Raw genomic sequence first — 23,539 nt, 5'->3', positions numbered from 1 at the left:
TTTTTTACATTAATTATATTTTATCAATAAACATTTTAAGATAAAAATGCACTTGTGAGATTCAATAAGGTTATATGGAGAGGAATACTAGTTGTGTATCAGATAATTTATTTGCCTCCATAGTTTACTCTCTAATCCAAGTCATGTTTTATCAGTTATGGTTGAGATCTAATTTGATTATGTTTTCCTGATGGAAAAGGATGTTGTGATCATTCGGTAATAACAGAAGACCAGACACTTTTTGAATTATTTTTTGGGATTGAAGTTTGATGGAATGATTAATGAATGTGATATCTTTTGGCAATTAGGAATTGTCTGATTGCTGGCATTAGTTCTGTACAATGATGAGAACAGCTTAAGAACTGTCTCTCAAAGCAAACCAAAGCCATGAGTGGTTTATTGAAGATGTCCTCTGACCTCTGTCTTTGTAGGTAAGAAGTCATCATGCCTTCATTCGTCATTGATCAGCCTCTGCCCGTCATGGAGTCCAAGGAGTCTGACCAGTGGAGTTCCGGAATCTGTGACTGCACCGATGACATGGCAGACTGTTAGTGTGTGTGTGCATGTTTGTGCGATCACATTTGTTTGTGTATATTTGTATGTAAGACTATTAGTGCGCGTATCATTACAATTCATAGTTTATGTAAGTGTGTTTTCTCGATTGGTGCTTCATTCACTTTGGTCAGGCTGTTTTGGATTCTGGTGATGTCCCTGCCATGCCTGTATACATACAAGGGAGTACGGACAGTGTCTTTGTCTCCCTCTGCTGGACATCTTCGGCATCATCCCACCCGTCACAATGTCCATGAGGGTGTCCATGCGCCAGCGCTACGGCATCAAAGTAAGTACATTTAGAGTTGGCTGCTTCTGGAAAAAAACATTACATTACCGAACTGAAATAAAGTACATTATTATACACCACCAACCACCTACCTAGTGCACTGTGATATTCATAGGTTTAATAGTTAGTGAACATTTTCCCTTCTCTTTTCTGGTGCTTGGCCATTCCAATGTCTGCTATATGACCATTGTTGTAAATTTGCTGACTGTGTCTCCAGGGCACTATCTGTAACGACTGTGTGAACGCCACCTGCTGCAACTGCTGTGTCTGGTGCCAGATGTCCAGAGAGATGAAGAGCCGCATCATCCCCATTGTCCTGGTCAGTGCTAGGAAGTAGGAACGAATGACCAACATGTTACCATAACCTCAATATCACCGTAGTCATCCCAATACAGCCATAACCTTTTTCAGAGTCATGTTTCTGTGTTTATATAATGTGTATTTATTCCTACATGCCCGAATTGTCAGATTGTTTGACAAGAAGTCATTGTAAACAGTGTATATTAAGACAATATTTATACATGCTTAAAATTATGTATATACGTCATTCTATGAACTATTATGCCCCCAATAAGGACATATTATAAATGTTTTATTCTATAAAATATACCACATAAATATATTTACAAATGCTAACATTTTTCCTTCCTGTTATCTCTGTTCATCTCTGTTTGTTTGAATATCTTCATATGTGTCTTTTGTGTAGAGCGAAACACAGTTTAGTTTCTCCATCTCTCTCCCTCTCCCTCTTCTCTTATCTCCATCCATCCGTTGGTGCTGGATTGAGGTGAGCGCTTTTCTCCCTGATGGATCGCCGCAATGGATAAGCCGAGTTTCAATAGGCACAATCTTAGTTACAACACCCCTCTCATTATCTCTCTCTCTCGTTGTAATTTTGCAGTAGGCCTTGTTACAGGCTTTGGTTTAACCATTTATATTTAGAGGTTGAACATTAGCACGTTGGGCACACCGATTGGCATCACCTCATTAGTCAATATGTATTACATCTGTGCTAGCTTGTCATCTCGTTAGTCAGAAGGTGTTTCAGCTGTACTGGCACAGGTGATATTTAAGAGTGGATGGCTCTCCCTATTTGATTTCTAAAATCTCTGTTTTCATTTTGCTCTCCTTTTTTGTTTGCTTCCTTTCTTTAAATTGTGTGGGTTTTAATTGTTTGCCTCTACTTGGGCAAATGTAGTGGGCGTTCATGGTGGGTGTCTTAGGTTACAGTTGTTGTTGCTCGTCAACTTTCAGTGGACACCCCCGAGTGTCTTTCAGAACCCCTCCTGTTTCGTTTTGGTTGTTAGTGACTCTGTTAGTTTCCCCTTCTGTTCGAGCGACATCTTTTGGTTTCTTGCTAGGGAACGTAACAGCCTACAAAGAAAAGTGCACTATTTCATAACAACGTATTCCTAGGCAGCATGAGAGTTTCAAGTTTGGGGAAGACTTAAATTTCAATAACTTTTTACTTTCTTAATCATTGTATCGTGGTTAATAATACAAAATCAGAATTAAAATGATAAAGCTAATTTCAAATTCCACTAATGCGAGAGCACCAGCCTCTGCCATATGGACACATTGATTTACCAAGAGCCATTGGCAGCTGAAGAAGTAGGCTAGGCCAATGTATCAGTAGGCCTATAACCTCCATTGTCAACTGAGTCAAAATACATAAAGCCAACAAATAAACAGAAAACATTGGAATGATGATACAGGTTCTTTAAATCACATTAATCTCTATTCCTCCTGTCTGGCTCCCTTTCTATCTGTCTTAACGTTTGCTATCGCTAGTGAAGTGCAATATTGTATGAAATCAATCAAATGAGTGTGGGTCCGGCCCAATTACTGTGCAGAAAACATTAAAGAAACACCTTCCTAATATTGAGTTGCCACCCCCCCCCCCCTTTGGCCCAATTACTGTGTACAAAACAAAAAACACCCTCTTAATAAATAATACGTTGACTGCATGCTCTTTGGGTGTTGGACTATTCTTGATACATACAGGAAACTGTTAAGTGTGAAAAAACTAGTGTGCCTAGCACCAACTACCATACCACGTTCAAAGGCACTTGAATCTTTTGTCTTACTCATTCACGCTCTGACTGGCACACAGACATAATCCATGTCTCAATTGTCACAAAGCTTAAAAATCCTTCTTTAACCTGTCTCCTCCCTGTCATCTACACTAATTTAAAGTGGATTTAACAAGTGATATCAATAAGGGATCATAGCTTTCCCTTGGATTCACCTGGACAATCTGTTGTGGAAAGAGCAGGTGTGTTTTGTACACTCAGTGAACACTACGGGTAAAAAGTTTTAGAACACAAGGGTTTTTCTTTATTTTTACTATATTCTACATTGTAGAATAATAGTGAAGACATCAAAACTATGAAATAACACACATGTAGTAACCAAAAAAGTGTTAAAAATAAAACATGTTCTATTTGAGATTCTTCAAATAGCCACCCTTTGCCTCAGCTTTGCACACTCTTGGCATTCTCTCAACCAGCTTCATAAGGCCTGGAATGCATTTCAATTAACAGGTGTGCCTTCTTAAAAGTTAATTTAACTGGAATTTCTTTCCTTCTTAATGCATTTGAGCCAATCAGTTGTGTTGTGTCAAGGTAGGGGAGGTGTACAGAAGATAGCCCTATTTGGTAAAAGACCAAGTCCATATTATGGCAAGAACAGCTCAATTAAAGAGAAACGACAGTCCATCAATACTTTAAGACATGAAGGTCAGTCAATCCAGAACATTTCAAGAACTTTGAAAGTTTCTTCAAGTGCAGTCGCAAAAACCATCAAGCGCTATGATGAAACTGGCTCTCATGAGGACCGCCACAGGAATGGAAGACCCAGAGTTACCTCTGCTGCAGAGGATAAGTTCATTCCAGTTACCAGCCTCTGAAATTGCAGCCCAAATAAAAGCTTCACGGAGTTCAAGTACCAATTCAAAATATACTCAAGACACATTATCTTCACACATATATTAGATGCATTGCATTTCACTGACAGCTTCAAATTGTTGGCTTCCTAGGCATAGGCTTCCTAGGCATAGGATTCCTAGGCATATAGGCATATAGGCATATAGGCTTGAAACATTCCACCGCTTTAAAAGAAGCGGTGGAAATCATGCTGTCTGGAAAAGTACTTTGAATTATTACTTATTTCTGTATAGAGTAATTAAGCCTATATCATTTTGGCAAATGTATTTCAATTTGCTTTAGGCTGCAGTGATACTGTTACGGAATTTTGTCCTATGCTTAGGCTACTCATCACATTAGGAATTTTATTTAGCCTGCAACTACTTAATTATAAAGAGGATTTCCCCCCTGCACTCAGCACCCTCTACTCAAAACATCTTCCTTGCACTCAGCACCTTCTACTCAAAATATCTTCCTGCACTCAGCACCCTCTACTCAAAACATCTTCCTGCACTCAGCACCCTCAACTCAAAACATCTTCCTGCACTCAGCACCCTCTACTCAAAACATCTTCCTGCACTCAGCACCCTCTACTCAAAACATCTTCCTGCAGCTATGGCTTTACCCTTTTCTTTTCAGGACAACCAGGGCTACAAGTAGAACACAAAACATTTTGACATAAACAGTTGCATTCATAAGTTTTATTGACAGATCAAATAAAAATAAAATAATGTTTAAAAAAATGTTTTAAAAAATAAAGCAAAAACCTGATAAAGTAAATGTATATGAATGCTGTTAAGTACAGAAATTATTTGCCCACTGGGAAATGAATTCCGCCCTTGTCTCCCAAACGCAGCTCTAACCTCGTTAATCACACAGTCTAATTGTATCTATGGATGCGGAAGGGATAAACACATTCAATTGTTCAACCCAGAAGTCTTTAGCTCAACCATACAATGTTTAAAAAGAGTTAGAAGTCCAAAGCGCACCAGAAATACGGTGGGACTCATTGGGTTAAGCGTAAATCAAAAAGATTTAACACGTTAGTAAACAGGTATGACTAAAATTGTGAGACAGTCATTCAGTGCTTGACAAATTGTGAGCCTATTATAAGCTTGGTTGAATAATGGTTTATAAATTCACTTAAAATGGTCATAAGACAACCTCTTATTTCATCATGGAACCTTGCAAGGGTTTCACGGTTGAGGAACATTCTCGCTCTTGGATGGGATGCATTGGCGCACTTATATATTTATCCCAGGAAATAAGGCATCACGCCACGATCTGCTCATCTGTGCAACATGCTAAAAATAAATATTACGTGCCCACAATGTATGTTGATAGTGCATTGTGACAGTGTGCAAAATCCAGACATGAGATTGTCATGAAAGAGAGTGTTGTAGAGGAGACACAAATGTCCACAAAGAGAGATGCAATTTGTTTGGCTTTTTGAATACAGAAATTGTGCTGAATGATTTAGCGTATAGGTAGATAGCGTTTGCCATCTATCTAGTCAGGTGTTGGCTAGCTAACTAACAATAGCTTGCTAGCTAGCTAGCGAACTGCTTATGTTAAATCATCCAGCATAATACCCAAGCTAGCTAGCAAACATTAGCTGCTCTTTTTGGTAGGCCTACCAACTAGGCTAGCTAGCTAACTTAGGTAAAGAGGTTGTAGTTCGGAAAGTAGTGCTCATGAGCCAAAAGTGGTCCCCAAAATTGCGTACCACATCACATGTGTGCACCACATCATTGCTCTCTCTCTGCTGTATGTGCATCTTGCTAGCTGTCACTCAAATGTCAAGGGGCTGAATCTCATTGGCTGGAACTCAAATTGCTAGGGGCTGTCCCATGTGGGGGAAAATGGTGCCACACAGCTTCCAATAAATAGTCACTTTCAAACTAGGGATTTTGTGTCTAATTGAGGTAAAACAGTAATTCTGCTCATAGATTACGCATGTATGAACTAAATTCCGGAGCATGGCTTTAACATATACAGAATATACTTTCTATGCCTTGACCGCTAACATTAGCTAGCTACCAAAGGTTAGCTAACTGGGCTCAATGGTCTTATTTTCCCTTGAACCTTGTTCTCAGGGTATCAGACACACCCAGCATGTTAACGTTAGCTAGCTAGCTAGCTACTTGTGTCAACACTAGTATTAGGAGTAGTTCATTTGAAATGTAAACAGTAGCGAGCTTGTTAGTGTTAGCAAGCCCCATTATTAGTATAACGCTAGCTGGATAACACAACTGGAATTAACTGCAGGCTATATGCCTAAACCCTAAAGGATAGAAATCATAATAATGATGATAACAGAGATATTGGAGGAAGGTTTCTATATTGTCTTGGATGCTAGCTAGCTAGTAGGCTAATTGTAGGGTGTCATCAAGGCAAAGGTTGGCTACTTTGAAGAATCTCAAATATAAAATATATTTTGATTTGTTTAACACTTTTTTGGTTGCTACATGATTCCATGTGTTATTTCATAGTTTTGACGTCTTCACTATTATTCTAGAAGAATAATAGTCTAAATAAAATATTCAAAATAAAGGAAACCCCTTGAATGAGGTGTGTCCAAACGTTTGAAAGGTAGTGTATATATATGTATTTTTTTTGTAATTAAAAAAAAACATTTTCTATAATCTTTCACTTTGAAATTGTGGAACCCCTGTGTGTCAGCTATGTCTGTGTACAATATATCTGTCTCTGTTTGCAGCTCAGTAATGACTGTCTCTGCCTGTCAGTCAGTTTCTCATTAAGTCAGTCAAACTTAAATATCAATGTGTTTGTCTCTCCCTCCTGCTGTTAGGCTGCATCTTTTCATGATTAACTTAAGTATTAGGCTGGAGTGTCACTATGTAAGTAACCCATGCTGATACATACAGTTGAAGTTGGAAGTTTACATACACTTAGGTTGGAGTCATTAAAACTTGTTTTTCAACCACTCCACAAATTTCTTGTGAACAAACTATAGTTTTGGCAAGTAGGTTAGGACATCTATTTTGTGCATGACACAAGTCATTTTTCCAACAATTGTTTACAGACAGATTATTTCACTTATAATTCACTGTATCACAATTCCAGTGGGTCAGAAGTGTACATACACTAAGTTGACTGTGCCTTTAAACAGCTGGGAAAATTCCAGAAAATTATGTCATGGCCTTAGAAGCTACTGATATGCTAATTTACATACTTTTTAATCAATCGGAGGTGTACCTGTTGATGTATTTCAAGGCCCACCTTCAAACTCAGTGCCTCTTTGCTTGACATCATTGGAAAGTCAAAAGAAATTAGCCAAGACCTCAGAAAATAAATTGTAGACCTCCACAAGTCTGGTTCATCCTTGGGAGCAATTTCCAAACGCCTGAAGGTACCACGTTCATCTGTACAAACAATAGTACGCAAGTATAAACACCATGTGGCCATGCAGCCGTCATACTGCTCAGGATGGAGACGCGTTCTGTTTCCTAGAGATGAATGTACTTTGGTGTGAAAAGTGCAAGTAAATCCCAGAACAACAGCAAAGGACCTTGTGAAGATGTTGGAGGAAACAGGTACAAAAGTATCTATATACACAGTAAAACGAGTCCTATATCGACCTAACATGAAAGACCGCTCAGCAAGGAAGAAGCCACTGCTCCAAAACCGCAATAAAAAAGCCTGACTACTTTTGCAACTGCACATGGGACACAGATCGTACATTTTGGAGAAATGTCCTCTGGTCTGATGAAACAAGAAACTGTTTGGCCATAATGACCATCGTTATGTTTTGAGGGAAAAGGAAGAGGCTTACAAGCCGAAGAACACCATCCCAACCGTGCTGCAGGAGGGACTGGTGCACTTCACAAAATAGATGGCATCATGGGAGGGGAAATTATGTGGATATATTGAAGCAAAATCTCAAGACATCAGTCAGGAAGTTAAAGCTTGGTCGCAAATGGGTCTTCCAAATGGACAATGACCTCAACCATACTTCCAAAGTTGTGGCAAAATGACTTGAGGGCAACAAAGTAAACGTATTGGAGTGGCCATCACAAAGCCCTGACCTCAATCCTACAGAAAATCTGTGGGCAGAACTGAAAAAGCTTGTGCGAGCAAGGAGGCCTACAAACCTGACTCAGTTACACCAGCTCTGCCAGGAGGAATGGGCCTAAATTCACCCAAATTATTGTGGGAAGCTTGTGGAAGGCTACCCGAAACATTTGACACAAATTAAACAATGTAAAGGCAATGCTACCAAATACTAATTGAGTGTATGTAAACTTCTGACCCACTGGGAATGTGATGAAATAAATAAAAGCTGAAATAAATCATTCTCTCTACTATTATTCTGACATTTCACATTCTTAAAGACAGGGAATCTTTACCAGGATTACATCTCAGGAATTGTGAAAAACTGAGTATAAATGTATTTGTCTAAGGTGTATGTAAACTTCTGACTTCAACTGTAGGTATGTATGTCTGTATCTGCAGGAAGATGTCCAGGGGGGCCATTTTGTGACAATGATTGCATAACACCTTAGAGGCGTAAAACAAATTGTTTCCCCACCTCTCTAAAATTTATGTTTCTCTCCATTGCCTTGGAGTTGGCATTCATCTTGACTATGTCATTATGTTTCTCAACTCAACCCTCTCATTTGCATAGTATTTTCATGCCGGCCCTGGTTCCGTCTTTTGGCCTTGTTAAAACTGATCCTTTCTGTATTTCCTGTTGGATCATTTGAATGATCCTTTTCATGGAGAAATAACTTAATCTGTCGTCCAGACATTGAATCAATGTTGTTTCCATGTCATTTAATTGAAATTACATTGAACTAACGTGTTTTAGTCATTGAATTGACGTCTGTTCCCAGTGGCTGGCAGATAGGCATAGTATGAATACTGCTCGAGTCAGGGCATACTGTATATATCCGTCATTGGCCAAGTCTGCTGTTAATCTCCTCTGCCACAATGCCCTCTCAATCAAACTACATTTGAATTTATCTCAGTTTAAACAGATATGAACTGATCTGAACTTTATTTGTAAACGCACTTTTTATACATTTATACTCAAAGCACCAACCTAATTCCAGTTGTAACACTTTTGTTTTCCGTTAATCAAAACGAAAGACCTTCATTCAGGTTTTGCAGCTTTTGTGTGAGCTTTTCATTAAGTAGCTTGCATACCTGCAGTTATTCCAGACATATTGTATTGTGCTTCATGACTAAGTCAAAGTCGTCTCCTGTCTTCCCAGCTAACAATTCTAGGGAGAGAGAATGTATTTGTAATGTAACCCGTAACCCGTAATGTTCCCCAGATGTTTGAGTGTCCAGTTTTCTATTAGTTGGGATGTATGGAAGCAAAAACCTCAACCATGTTTGGTGGGACGTTGATGGAAAATTCTTCTAGCCCTCAGAAAACTGGAAACCTCGTGGACCTCTCCTCGTGGATTGCAATGTAATCGGCCATAATCGGTGTCCAAATAGGCCGATTAACGGTTGATACTAAAATTAATGTTTTTGCAATGTTCTCACGAAACGTGTCCAGAACATGATCTTATATTCTGAGAACATTGCAAGCGACATGGCAACCACGTTGATGGAATATTCTCCTAAAGTCATGTTCTCAAATTGTTCAGAGAACTTCAAGAAACAACGTTCTTAAGTAGAACCACATGGGAACGTGTGTGGAGTGTTTTGTGTAAGTACTGACATTGTCTTAGCACAATCCACACAAGTTCCCATGTGGTTCAATTTATTGTCATATTTTTACAACATTTTTACTAAATCCTGGGAACGTTCTCAGAACGTTCAGAGAATGTATGGTTCTCTTTTATGTCAGTTCATGGCAATATTCGGGGAGTGTTCTACAAAATAGAAGTGTGCACATTAACATCAATAGGCTTTAAATTCCATTCTCAGATGGTGAAGAAAACTTAACGAGCGTTCCGAGAATGTTCTAAGAATGCTATTTAAAAACATATGTGTTCCGTTCTCAGCATTAACTAATCCTGGTGCCACAGTGTACTAATTCAATGGATAGAGACCAGAAAATCATAGCTTTGATTCTCACTGATGCTGTGTCACAATAAAAAATACATGTGTTCACATGATTAATGCCTAAGGAAATGCATTCCCATGTGTCCTATCTGTGCTTGGTTTTCAAAAAAGTGAACCCAAAATAAGCTAACAGTGTTATTTAAAGTGTTATTGAAACATTCAGTGAAGGTTTTAACCTCCAAATAACCTATAATTGAATTTCTGTGAGTGTTAATAAAAACCTCCCATTAAACGTTCAAGTAACAAGAGTAAAACATTCTCAGAAACTCCATTCAACCTAAAAAAAATAATCATTCCCAGAACAGTCAAAATGTTCACTTCTGTTCTCAGAATGTTTTTTTTTTTTTTACAAATTCAGTTTTACCAGTCAGGAAACTTATGGCTTCATTCCCACAAGCAATGTGAAACCAAAAACACACGTTCCCACAACTTCCAAGGAACCGAATGTGCTAGCTTGGTATAGATCCAAAAATGTAAATAATTGATAATAATGGATAATAGTGTAAAATGGGTAAAAAGGGTGCGGGTTACAGCCGGACTGTGAATGCGTAAACAGGAAGCCACAATTGTGTCACGCTGCTATACATTCCTGGCAACGTTTTTACGAGTTTTCTTCTGTACACTGTAAACAAAAAACATCTGAGGGGGGCGAACTAAATAGGATTTAGCAACTAGTTACTCACAGAACAAGTTTATTTTACCAAGACTCACAATTTAAAATACTGTGTTGACTTAAGATACATGAGTTTAATAAACATTTTGCCCATTGTGCCTTTCAGCAAGTACTTTATTTTATTCAATTTACTTGTTAAGGAACATTTACAATTCAAAACATAGATATCAGTTGAAATATGATGCATTTAACCAAAGAGCAAGAATGGGGATTTGTTCTCATTATTAGTGATATTTTTTGCACCTGTTTATCTGCTTGGATAGATTTGACAGAACCCTCCATCTGGTCCATGATTGGACCATGACTGAAGTTAGAAAGGAAGTGGATTCTATTAGTAGAACAGTAATTTACTTTTATTTTGTATTTATTCTTTATCAGTCATCTGTCTATCACTTGCTATTTCCCAACTTGTCTCATTGACTCAGAAAAAGTGTTGGTGAAATGTGAATTACATGCAACACAAATGTTAGGTGAGGTACAAAAAGAAGTGGAACTCGATATTTTTGAGTTGGACCACCTTGAATGATTTACAGCGCAGCCAATAATTAGGCTTGAACTTGACGCTGAAAAAAACATTTTAAAAAGCCAAACCAATCCACAAGATGCCAGGTATGTCCTGCTAGATCTCAGAGAACAATACAAAGTTGACATTTAGAGCCTGAGGAAGCATACTACTGAGGCATTGAAGCATGTTGAGGCAATATCATGTGAACATACAACTCAATATCAGCGCAACAATTAAAACAATACTTATTTTGAAAATATTGAAGGCGTCATGATGCTGCTACTCTATCCAGCTTTAATGTTACCTTTAGGTGGTTTAGGCTTGTTAACAGCATTCCAACCCCATCCATTTTTGTTCCCTCAACCATGCTGATGCTATGTAATCAAAAACAAAATCCTTGGGTCACGAGTAAAAAGCCAACAATATACAATATACAGCATATGTAAAGTCTGTTGTATGTCGCTACTTCTGTGTTATTACAAGACATATTTCCCCCCACAAGAAAAGGACTATTAAGAGTGTTGTCTTCCGTGTCATTGTGTCTGCAGGCAGGTCTGATCACCATGCAGCAAATATCATAGTCCATCAGCAGGTGGCAGCACCTTCTCTGAAGGGCGGGAATACTTGCCTCTTCGACTGCTGTCTGGACATTCCTTCCTGTGAGTATCCATTGGAAATCATACCCCATCAGTCCCTATGCTCTGAGTATCCTTCACAAAGCCAACACTGCAACACTGATGAATAACAGACACGATCAGGCTATGACTGTTTTCACTCCTTGTAGTAAGAGTTACAAAACTAATAGTCTCTCAAAAGAGTGGTATTGTTGTTGCTCTCTCTGTTGATGAGGTGTGTCTGACTGTTTGTGTAGGTTGCTATGGTTTCTGGTGCTGTCCTTGCTTTGCCTGCTCCACCTTGGGAGAGTTTAGATAGAGTACCTGTCTGCCTTTACTGGAGCTCATGGGCCCTGCTTGGTTGGTTGCTTTTCAGGTGCACATCTGTGTGCCACCCACAAGTCTGTCCTAGCTAGAAAAACCTAGACAACACAGCAATCAAAATCAACATACAGAATGTAATCTTTCATTTGTAAGAATGATATAAAACATTGAAAGTTTATTTTACAACTCATTCCAACCTTCCAAATATATATTCTACACCTTAAAATACTGTACTTGTACTACTATGAAGCATTGCATGATTATTTTTTTGCTATTAAAAATAAATACACTTTTGTGTAAATTATTTCCATTTCCCATGACTATGATCTTGTTTCTATTCAGGTGAAAGAAATGTCTGAGCGTGTGCTGAAAGCCCTGGTCCTACCCACCTTTGTCTGGCTCCTCCTCCTGTTGTTGCTCCTCCTTCTCACACCAGCCCCTAGTTGCCATGGCAGCAGGATCCTGGTGTTCCCTATGGATGGTAGCCACTGGGTCAACATGGAGATGCTGGTGAAGGAACTCAATGGGCGGGGCCAACAGATGACCGTCATACGACAGGCTGACTGCTGGTTTTGTCAGGGAGACCTCACCCCACTACACCTCAGTCACGGTGAAGCCGGAGGATACAGAGTTCGACCTTTTTGAGCAGGCTGTGCGTAATGTCCTGGAGGGACACAGGCCTGATCCAGATCAGAGAGCTGCCGACAGTGCCACCATAACCATGCTCTCCGGGCCCTGATGGCAGAGCTCAAGGACTCAAGCTTTGACCTCATGCTCACAGACCTTGGCATGCATGCTGGTTTCATCTTAGTGAATTTCTTCAACCATGCTCTACAATGTGTACTGAATGAGCTTTGGAGAGGACCATTTCTACAAAGCATCCTCTCCTATCTCGTATGTGCCTGTACCAGGCTCTGGGCTCACTGACAACATGAGTCTCCTCCAGAGGTCACAGAACCTCCTACATTACATCATCAACCTCCTCCTGTTGTTCCAACCCATTTACAGTGACACACTGGATCAATATTCCCCCGAGGGAGTGACCTGCTGCCCATGCAGCAGTCAGGTGATGTGTGGCTGATGAGGGTGGACTTGTGTTTGAGTTTCTGTGGCCCAGTATGCCAAATGTGGTCTACATAAGGGGGTTCATGCAGAGCTCTGGGGAGCAGGGTGTGGTTGGGTTGTCCCTGGGAACCTTCATCTCTGCTCCAGCCTAAGGAGGTGACTGAGGCTGTCGTTGCCACCTTCACCCAACTGCCACAGGAGGTGGTGTGGAGGTTCATGGGAGAAAAACTGTCCTCTCTAGGGAACAACACCCTGCTGCTGGACGGCTCCTCCAGAATGACCTCCTGGGCCACCCAAAGACCTGTGCATTTGTGGCCCATGGAGGCACCAACGGTGTCTATGAGGCCATTTACCAAGGTGTCCCTGTGATGGGCCTGCCTCTGCTGTTTGACCAGCAGGACAACCTGGTGCGTTGGCAAAGCCAGCAGGGCGGCCCGGTTGCTGGATGCAGCCACGCTCACTGAATGGGAGTTCCTGGAGGCGCTGCAGGACATCCTGAAGAACCCCTCTTACCAGCGCAGCATGAAGAGACTCTGCACCCTAAACCGGGACCAGCTTCTCCACCCCCTGGACCGTGCTGCCTTCTGGGTGGAGTATGTGATCAGGAACGAAGGTGCTGCCCACCTCCGTACTGAGGAGAAAAAAACTGAGAAAACCCAGATAGTGAAGAGCAAAACGCAGTGAACTGGGAGACCTGGTCCTAAGATACAGATGTTTTGATGCAGATTTTAAAAACTAAGTCAAACTAAAGTTGTACTGTATTTCTCACTCACAATTCTCTGTGGATCATATGCAAAAGGTGGTTTTAGGCTGGGTTTCTGTATAAGCACTTTGTGACATCTGCTGATGTAAAAAAGGGCTTTAGAAATTGATTTGATTTGATAAACAAAACGGGTACATAATACAGGTTGCATAGTGCATTGTCCCATACATTTGATTGCTGTCACTTTCAGTTGTTTGCTGAAAGAAAGCTTATCTCACCAGTGACAAAATACCTGTCTAAAAAGTACAGAGCAGCATGGAACGTGCTGGAAATAAGATTGTCTAGTATTGTTTTGTCCAAGTTCTAAGACAAATCTAAAAGTAAAATGATATGTAGAAACTGATACATTTGTTTCTGAGTGCATGAATATTAAAAAAATCATAATGGGATTTATGTGTTTTAAGTCAATTCATGATGGCTTCACAATGCATCTAATAATATCCGAAGTAATTGTTTACGATTTCAACAGTGGCGGTCAGTGCCGTTTATGATGAGGGAGGACAATATTTTTCTCATGAGCATGGCCTTATTTCTATTACAGCATATTAGATGACTGTCATTCATATTCTATTCACCCAGTTCAATGTAACATCGATCGGTTTAGGCTACTACGTGATACTCTAATTTCCCCTGCACCCATCATGAGGTTGTTACAACCTAGCCGATAAATGAGAGTTTACAATGTCGTTGCACACAGGCGGAGAGAACATTTTGAGGTTACAGACAGTGACAAGTGGAAAGACAGTGACACATTCAATACTGCCTCTTCTAGCTGTATGTTCATCCGTGTTTTGTTCCGTTTGCTTCCGTTTAAGAAATGTTTTCAACAGAATTGGTGGAATAAATACACCCCTGATCAGGCATAAACAGAGTTAACTTTCATAGCAGCCACTTTGCATTCCTTCTCACATTTATGCTCTCTCCTGCTCTCACATGTTCCCTTTGATTATGGACTTCAATGCACAGCACATCAGCTCTATGTAACCAGGTGAAAAAACCTTTCCAAGCCAAACCATATCATAACCACTACACACAGCCTACATCGTTGTCACCATACTAGCTAAAGTAACGTCCTAGTCAGCATAGCTAATAGAACTAATGCGTTAGTAAATCCGCTGCAATCATGCAGTTACATTACAGTTACTAAGCAGTTTAGCGGTTAAACTGTCAGACCCCTGTGGCAATAAATTCATAAAACTAAAAGCTTACCTTGACTTGGAAGAGTACCCGTGTTGTGTTGGATAGTCATAGCCAGCTAGCTAACTTAGCATCCCTCTGTTTGAGCAGGGTGTTTTGAGTAGATTAAACTAGCTAGCTGCATTTGTTAGCTAAGTGAAACTGAAAGTGAAAAAAATAATAACTCTCTCTCACTTCTCCTTCATTTTTTAAGAAATGAATTTGTTCTAAACTGTTCAACTATTATTGTCTTTCTGTCTTTGAGTCATCTGCTCACCACATTTTATGCACTGCAGTGCTAGCTAGCTGTAGCTTATACTTTCAGTGCTAGATTCATTCTCTGCTACTTTGATTGGGTGGACAACATGTCAGTTCATGCTGCAAGAGTTCTGATGGGTTGGAGGATGTCCTCTGGAAGTTGTCATAATTACTGTGTGAGTCTATGGAAGGGGGTGAGAACCAAGAGCCTTCTAGATTTTGCATTGAAGTCTATGTACCAAGAGGAGGACGGAAGCTAGCTGTCCTCCGGGTACACCATGGTACTACCCTACGAAGTGCTGTTGAGGCTACTGTAGACTGTTCTTGCAAAACAGTGTGTTTCAATCAACTATTTGGTGACATGTGAATATATTTCGTATAGTTTTATCTAAAAAGTATAACTTTTTAAATGTTTTACTATTTTTATTTTTATGAAATTCACTGAGGAGGATGGTCCTCCACTTCCTCCTCTGAGGAGCCTCCACTGCTACTGCATGAACATTGCTGTGTCGTCTTACTGAAAATGAAGTGTACATCGTGGTTCTCATCTCTCAGCTGCCACAATCACCACAGTCAGTTTGGTCTTTGATATCTACACCTATTTTGCATTAATCAGCGTGATAGTTGACCATGATCAGTTATGTGGTAACTGGTGTTGCATTCACTTGATTCCTCAGTAAAGTATCTCAATCTTTTCTCTTTCTTTCTCTCTCTCGCGTGCGCCCACACACACACACACACACACACACACACACACACACAAAAACAGTATGTGTTAATTTTGAAATTAAAGACCAGTCAAAATGACGTGATTGGGGGTTGTCGAGAAAGCATGTTTATTGTTGCAGTACTCCATATTGACCGTTCAACTCTTTGTAGCATCCACAATGGCACTAATTTCCCTCACCTGTTGTCTTTCTGACTCTACAGTACTCATCATCTCTTACTGCATCTCCAAGGCTGAATATTGACTCCAGTATGTGTAGTAAACTGGTATATTTATGTTTACTATTATGGTACTATTAAGTTTCAATCTACGAAAGTATCCCAAGACACAGATAGGGACAACACAGTGACAGGTATACTGTATGTCCATATAGAGCCTGTTTATTCTCTATTTTGGTTAGGTCTGGGTGTGACTAGGGGGGGGGGTGTTCCTATCTAGGTGTTTTATTTCTATGTTGGCCTGGTATGGTTCCCAATCAGAGGCAGCTGTTTATTGTTGTCTCTGATTGGGGATCATTTTAGGCAGCCATTTCCCCACTGTGTTTTGTGGGATCTTGTTTTGAGTTAGTGCATGTTGCACTGCTTATGTTACAGTTCCTTGTTTGTTTCCTTTTTGTTTTGTAAGTTTCACAAAAATAAAGGTGTGTAACTCAGAGCACTCTGCGCCTTGGTCCGTGTCTCCACACAGCAGTGACACTGTATCTCAGAGCACATCAGAGACCTGAGCACTGTCTGTAAATGGAATGTGCTTTGCAAGTACCAATAACAGAAACTACACAACGACAAAAGAAAATAAGAACCTATGAGGCGTCATAGGTTTTCTCTTGGACATTTGTAATTCCCTATTTTTTTTTCAGTCGTTTTGACACCTCCAAACATTCTTCAAGAAGAGTGTGCCCTAGTTGAGGTCAATGATGTCTGTTTGAGGACACACCCTGAAGTCACACCATCCATAATGTGTGCTGGATGGACGGGGAATGGCATCTGCTTTGTTAGTCTATCGCTCAGTGGAGAAATGATTGATTGATAGTTACTGAGGGGAGAAAGGCATGTATTTCTTATGCATAAAATATACAGTGATTGCATCCAATGTATAGGTACGATACCAATGCAATGCATTTATTCTCCTTTCATTTTCCGGTGTGTGTGTTATACTGTATTTGCAGGGAGACTCTGGGGGACCTCTGATTTGTCAAAATCACTGCCATTTTGTACTGGCCAGGATTTCAAGTCTTGTAAGAGGCTGGGGAGCAAATCTGTCTGTCTACACCCGTGTGTCAGTGTTCAGAGATTTCATCGACAACACCAACCGACGCTTCTCACCGGAGCAGGGCTAAAACCTGAGAGGAACTCTGCTTTGTGAGTGTTATGCTGAGTGCTATGAAATGCTTGTCTTGGCAATCCCTATCAACTTAAAACTATTATTTAATCTTATCTAATACTTCAGTGAATATTTTTTCACTTTCTTCCAGTCTCTCCATCCTTGTCCCATTCCGTTTCCTTTTTCTCCCCTACTTACCTTAGTTTCTTGTTAGTTTTTTTCCCCTTTTCCTCCCTTCTCTAGTTCATTCACCCTTACATACTCTACTTGTCCCTCTGTTATGCAGCATCACCTCTTAAGGTTGCTTTTGTCATTACAAATTGAACTCAAATAGAATAATCAAATTACAGCAAGCATGAACTCACTCTGGTCTTAACCTTAACCACGTTTTCAAGTTCGCTATTTATGGAGAGTAAAAACATTAATCATTTAATGACTGTTCAAGATTCTATGAAACGTGATTTCAGATATGAAAGTGATATTTGTGTTGTCCTTAAATCACAAGCAGAGGGAGACAGAGTAACACATCAGATGAGATCCATACACTGAGCTTTCTTCTTTCATAGTCAAACATGAATTGTACCTTTATTTAACTTGGCAAGTCAGTTAAGAACAAATCCTTATTCACAATGACAGCCAAGGAACAGTGGGGTAACTGCATTGTTCAGGGGTAGAAAGACAGATTTTTACCTTGTCAGCTTGGGGATTTGATCTAGCAACCTTTCGGTTACCAGTCCAATGCTCTAACCACTAGGCTACCTATCGCCCCATCTGTTCATACATAGATGGCTAGCCTGGATGAAGTGTTCATACAGCACAGAGAAAAATACATATGGAAAAAAACACATGCAAATAAAGAGATTGAAGGATGTAGAATGAAGAGGTAGCGCTGTAGCTAACTGAAGATGTACACTGAGAAGGACTGTAGTCACTAATGTACGTTTCTAATGACTCCTCTTATCTCATTATAAGCTGTCTCTCCCTCCCCCCTCCATCCCTCTATCCTCCTCCTCCTCCTCCCCTCCTACCCCCCGGTTGGTTGGCGATGATGGGAATAGCAATGAAGACGCTGCTCTCACAAATTGCTGTTTTCATTAGCTCATTAGTCTTCAGAGAGGGAGAGAAAGTGGGAAGGGACAAGTCCGCAAGTAGGCACAAACACAGATAGAGAGCGGGGGAGAGGTAGAGAGAGAGAGAGAGAGAGAGAGAGAGAGAGAGAGAGAGAGAGAGAGAGAGAGAGCGGGGAGAGAGAGAGAGAGAGATGGTCTTAATAGCAGTTTAAGATAGCAAGGTCCTTAGCCTGTACTCAAGCGATGAGGAATCCTGCAGGTCACGGAAACGTATTACAGCAGCCTACTTAGTGCTAATCAAACTGCCCTAGTTGTTTGAACCATGAAGAGATTAAAACTGAAAACCAATTTGAGTAAGACACCACGATCAAACCCTTCCCTCCAAGCCTGACCATTCATACCGCCACATTGATCTTCCCTGTCACTCTCAAAACCCTTTCACTGACTGACACACACGCACGCCCACACACACTCACACAAACACACCTCTTTTATCCTCGCTCAGTATTACACGTCTGTCAACTGTTTCCATAACAGTTAACTTGTTGTTGATTTGTTTCTCACATGAAATCCTCCTGTCTAAATTCCTTTAGGGCCGCTCACTGTCCCAAAACAAGTCATCCTTACTCCTCATTTCTCCTCTCCTCTTCAACTGCCCCCTCTCGCCCCATTTCCATTCCGCTCTTCTCAACGTCCTTGCGTTGAAACAAATTGGGCTCTTCACTTCCCTTAATGTGGATGGTGTCTGGTATGAGTCTTACGAGAGAGCGGTAAAAATAATTGACTCGAAGTCTACTTTCAGCATGTTCTCTACCATTCTTAAGCTGTGCCTACTGTCGTCCTGATTTCATTTGTTATTATGAGGAAGAGATGTGAAGATTTTTCATTTCATGTTCCATGGTCTAATAATGTGCTCGCTCTCACTCTCCGAGATATTCACAAACATTACTCCACACACAGTGTTAAATGTCATTCATGTCCACCCGACTGTGCAGGTTCAGTGCTTATCACACAGAATGTAAGCCACAACACACTAACACCATTCTCTTTGTGCTTTTCAAACATGTATTTTTATCAAGATCTGTTAGATTGAGTTGAGGCATGAAATAGCTCATATCTGAGCACCTCTCTCTCACACACACACACACCCGCACGCACACACACGCACGCACACACGCATGCACACAACACACACACAGACTAGCTGAACAACTCAGATACTATTACTGATTATTCACCAACACCAGATGAATGGTCTACACCCAAATTGGCATCCCTTAGACATAAGACCCTCCCCTCTTCCTTTCTTTCTCCCTCTAGTCGTTTTCCCTTCTCTTTCTAGAACACACCGGTCTTTGTCTGCTCTCTCCGTTATCCATCCTTCTTTTCTCTGGGTCGTCCTCTCCTCCTGCACTGTGTCTCGTCTCCCCCCTCTTTGTCACTGTGTGTCCCGGGGTTATGATTCTTATGATTTATAAGACCCTGCAGTCGCTCTTTTTCTCCCTCCCTCTCTCTCTCGTTCTCTCCGTCTTCCTCTAATCGTTCATACTTGCATCCCCTCAGGCCGATCTCAGAAGTAATAATGAAAATGATTTAACCCCTATGTGGCCAACACCTCTGACCTCAGTCACACACATGCATGCAAGCATACACACACACACACACACACAAACACACACACACACACACACACACACACACACACACACACACACACACACACACACACACACACACACACACACACACACACACACACACACACACATACACTATACTACTACTCATCTCCTATTTAACTATAATATGAAGAGCAAAATATGCCTTATTTTGGCATAGAAAACGTCAGGATTACCCCTCTTTCTTTGTAACTAACTTCAGGGTTGGGTAGGTTACTTTCTAATTGCAAGCTCTTACAGTTACTAGTTAACTGTCCAAACATTTGATCAGTAATGTAATTTTTGGATTACCAAATTGTAGTAATGTAATCTGATTAATTTCAGTTACTTTTGGATGGCTTTCCCCTTAAGAGCCATACGAAGAAGACAAGAAGGATCCATCAAACACATTAGATGTGTCATCATATTGGTCTCTGACATCATAGTGGTCTCTGACATCATAGTGGTCTCTGACTTGTGGTCAGACTCGCTCAGGGGTAACAAATTGGCACCTTTTTTCAATCCTGAATTGAATGTCATTTTCGAAAACAGAAATGTGTCATAATGTACTTTCTTTTCTTTCTTTTTTTCACAAACATCCTTTCTGAATTAGTAATCCAAGAAGTAATCATCTAGTTTTGTTTAAAGCATCTGTAATCTGATAATACATTTAAAAAATCAGATAGCATGTAACTGATTACATGTACTTGGTTACATTCCTATCCTGGCTATCTCTACAGTCTCTCTGTCTGTCAGCTGCCAACTGAGGAGTCCATACATATCAGGTATCCTCAGAATTGACGATTTTCCTCATTAGGAACTGTTAATTACACTTTTGGACTAATGGGCTTAATTACCAGAACATAATTTGCTTTCAGATTCACAACATACCTCCCTGATTTAGACAATGATCTGTTTAGTAAACAACACGACTTAATTGCGTACATTTGCATAAACAAATGAACTAATTAATTACAATTAAGCTCATCCTGATGAGTCTGTGTACAATTAGAGTCTTCTTATCCCTGGCGTGAGACCCTCACACAACACGTTACGCACAAGAGTGTGTGTGAGCACAAGATGGTGAGAAAACATAACCAACACATTCTTTTGAAGACTTGACTTCGTCATTTTTTCTTTCTTTTCTCTTCCTTCCCTCTCTTTTCCTTTCGGCTTTGGAGATGGAGGGACCTCTCCCCTCCTTTTCTGTGTCGGAATTTAATATGCAACTTTTTATTGGAAAACAATTGCGCGTGCCTGCGTGAATCCTGACCGCAATATATCTGTTAGCGCCCCTAATCCGATCAGTACAGGGAGGGCTATTTATCACCGCAGATCCAGGGCATTTCAGCCTTCTTTTTATTATTTTAATATATTTCTGAGCTATTAAATCACTAAATGATGAATTAGGGCTGTCCGCCACCCTTTCACCAGCTTGACAGGAAATGATGCACTACCCAATTTGAGTGGTCATTTGGACTTTTAAAGACAAAAAATGAGCAAAGAAAAAGTCCAATACTTTTCAGTTTTCTATTTTTTTCTTGCCCACCCCCTCTGTGCCTTTCAACTGGGTGTTTCTTAATAATACTGCTTATTTGGGCTTTATTGCCATGTTAGTGAGGGCAGCACCAAAACTATCTTCAATATTCAGCCAATTACTAAACACACACACAAACAATCTCAAGACAAATAGCACACACGCACTCTGTATTTCTCTGTTTTGCTTTGTTTCCTTTCACACTTGTGAATTACATGCATTGATTCACTTGGTACACACCATCGCATCAACTGATCTGTTCATACTTTGATTTCAACCGGTTTAAACAAGTTTTCATTTTATTGCCTGATGATGCGATTTGAACACCTTGTTGGAGATGAAGCTGAGGGTCTACGTACAACCCATACTTTCCCAGTCATGTTCAGACATTTCCCACAGAACAATTGTTATACATAGATAATAAAGGTTATATCCTTCCTGTTTGGCCCTGTCCGGGGGTACCGTCGGACGGGGCCATAGTGTCTCCCGACCCCTCCTGTCTCAGCCCCCAGTATTTATGCTGCAGTAGTTTATGTGTCGGGGGGCTAGGGCCAGTCTGTTATATCTGGAGTACTTCTCCTGTCTTATCCGGTGTCTTGTGTGAATTTAAGTATGCTCTCTCTAATTCTCTCTTTCTCTCTTTCTTTCTTTCTCTCTCTCAGAGGACCTGAGCCCTAGGACCATGCCTCAGGACTACCTGGCCTGATGACTCCTTGCTGTCCCCAGTCCACCTGGTCGTGCTGCTGCTCCAGTTTCAACTGTTCAGCCTGCGGCTATGGAACCCTGACCTGTTCACCGGACGTGCTACCTTGTCCTGTTTTCAACTCTCTAGAGACAGCAGGAGCGGTAGAGATACGCTGAATGATCGGCTATGAAAAGCCAACTGACATTTTCTCCTGAGGTGCTGACCTGTTGCACCCTCGACAACCCCTGTGATTATTATTATTTGACCCTGCTGGTTGTCTATGAACGTTTGAACATCTTGACCATGTTCTGTTATAATCTCCACCCGGCACATCTAGAAGAGGACTGGCCACCCCTCATAGCCTGGTTCCTGTGGCCTTTCTAGGGAGTTTTTCCTAGCCACCGTGTGCTTCTATTCCTGCATTGCTTGCTGTTTGGGGTTTTAGGCTGGGTTATTTTACAGCACTTTGTGACATCAGCTGATGTAAGAAGGGCTTTATAAATACATTCGATTGATTGATAAACTCAATTTAAGTCATCAAATGTATCATTCACATGGTCTTGTTTGCGGTACCCCATTTCTGTAATTTACCTGATTCCATCATAACATAACCCTCATCTGGTTTAATTAACCTGCTCATTTTTGTCTAGCCTCTATAATCACTGTCATTATTACCAGACCGTTTAGTTTATGCACAGGTGGCTCCAGTGGATTTAGTTGGTTTCAAGGCCTGAGTCACTATTCAGATCATCACAAACAAGATCTTTTAAATTCTTCTTATTCTCTTCTCTCTCATTCTAATCTTTATTATTTCACTCTCTGTCTCTCTGTCTGCCTGCCTGCCTGCCTGCCTGCCTGCCTGCCTGCCTGCCTGTCTGTCTGTCTGTCTGTCTGTCTGTCTGTCTGTCTGTCTGTGTAGCAGTTCTGCGATTGGGGCAGATCTGGGGTTGGGGCAGTTCTGCTCCAGCCCAATAGAGGGCGCTGGTGTGGCCATGTCACAGTGAGGGAGTCGTCCCCTGCCACCCTACTCAGGGACAGCTGTCTCTCCCCTCCGACCACCCCCAGGAGTCCTCACACCAATCAGCCCTGCCCAGCCAGAATCAATTAGCACCGGGAGGGGGGTGGACGAGATGGGGAGAGGGGGGCAAGGACCCACAGAGGACGACTGTCCCCACACATGGCCCTGTCTCTGGACACTGTCTCACTCCAGCACCCCCAAAGCCTCAACGCAGCACCTCGCCTCACTTTCCTGTGATCCAACCTCCTCTCTCTCTTTCTGTCCTCTCCCTCTCCTCCCTGATCCCCATCTGTTCTCCTCTCCTCTTCCCCCTGTTCTATCACTACTGTATCTTATCTT

At 41.0% G+C, this 23,539-nt stretch overlaps 1 long non-coding RNA gene and 1 pseudogene across 3 annotated transcripts; one reads left to right on the top strand and one right to left on the bottom strand.

Annotated features, from left to right (window-relative positions):
• Nucleotides 1–389: 389 nt before the first annotated feature.
• Nucleotides 390–2,389, bottom strand: LOC127906191 (uncharacterized). Of its 3 annotated transcripts, none has more exons than XR_008060596.1 (3): nucleotides 1,091–1,167; nucleotides 678–867; nucleotides 390–524 (listed from the first exon to the last, which is right to left on the bottom strand). It is a non-coding gene; the product is annotated as an uncharacterized LOC127906191 (long non-coding RNA). The 3 variants fall into 3 exon arrangements; XR_008060597.1 differs by lacking the exon at nucleotides 390–524 and adding an exon at nucleotides 1,479–2,389 and having other exon boundaries at nucleotides 706–828; XR_008060595.1 differs by lacking the exon at nucleotides 390–524 and adding an exon at nucleotides 1,479–2,389 and having other exon boundaries at nucleotides 746–867.
• A 9,885-nt stretch (nucleotides 2,390–12,274) lies between these two features.
• On the top strand, nucleotides 12,275–13,790 carry LOC118389704 (UDP-glucuronosyltransferase 2B31-like; annotated as a pseudogene).
• The last annotated feature ends 9,749 nt before the right edge of the window (nucleotides 13,791–23,539 follow it).

Source organism: Oncorhynchus keta, chromosome 11, assembly GCF_023373465.1.
Source record: "Oncorhynchus keta strain PuntledgeMale-10-30-2019 chromosome 11, Oket_V2, whole genome shotgun sequence".
Lineage (NCBI taxonomy): Eukaryota > Metazoa > Chordata > Actinopteri > Salmoniformes > Salmonidae > Oncorhynchus > Oncorhynchus keta.
This window is presented reverse-complemented; position numbering and strand designations above follow the sequence as displayed.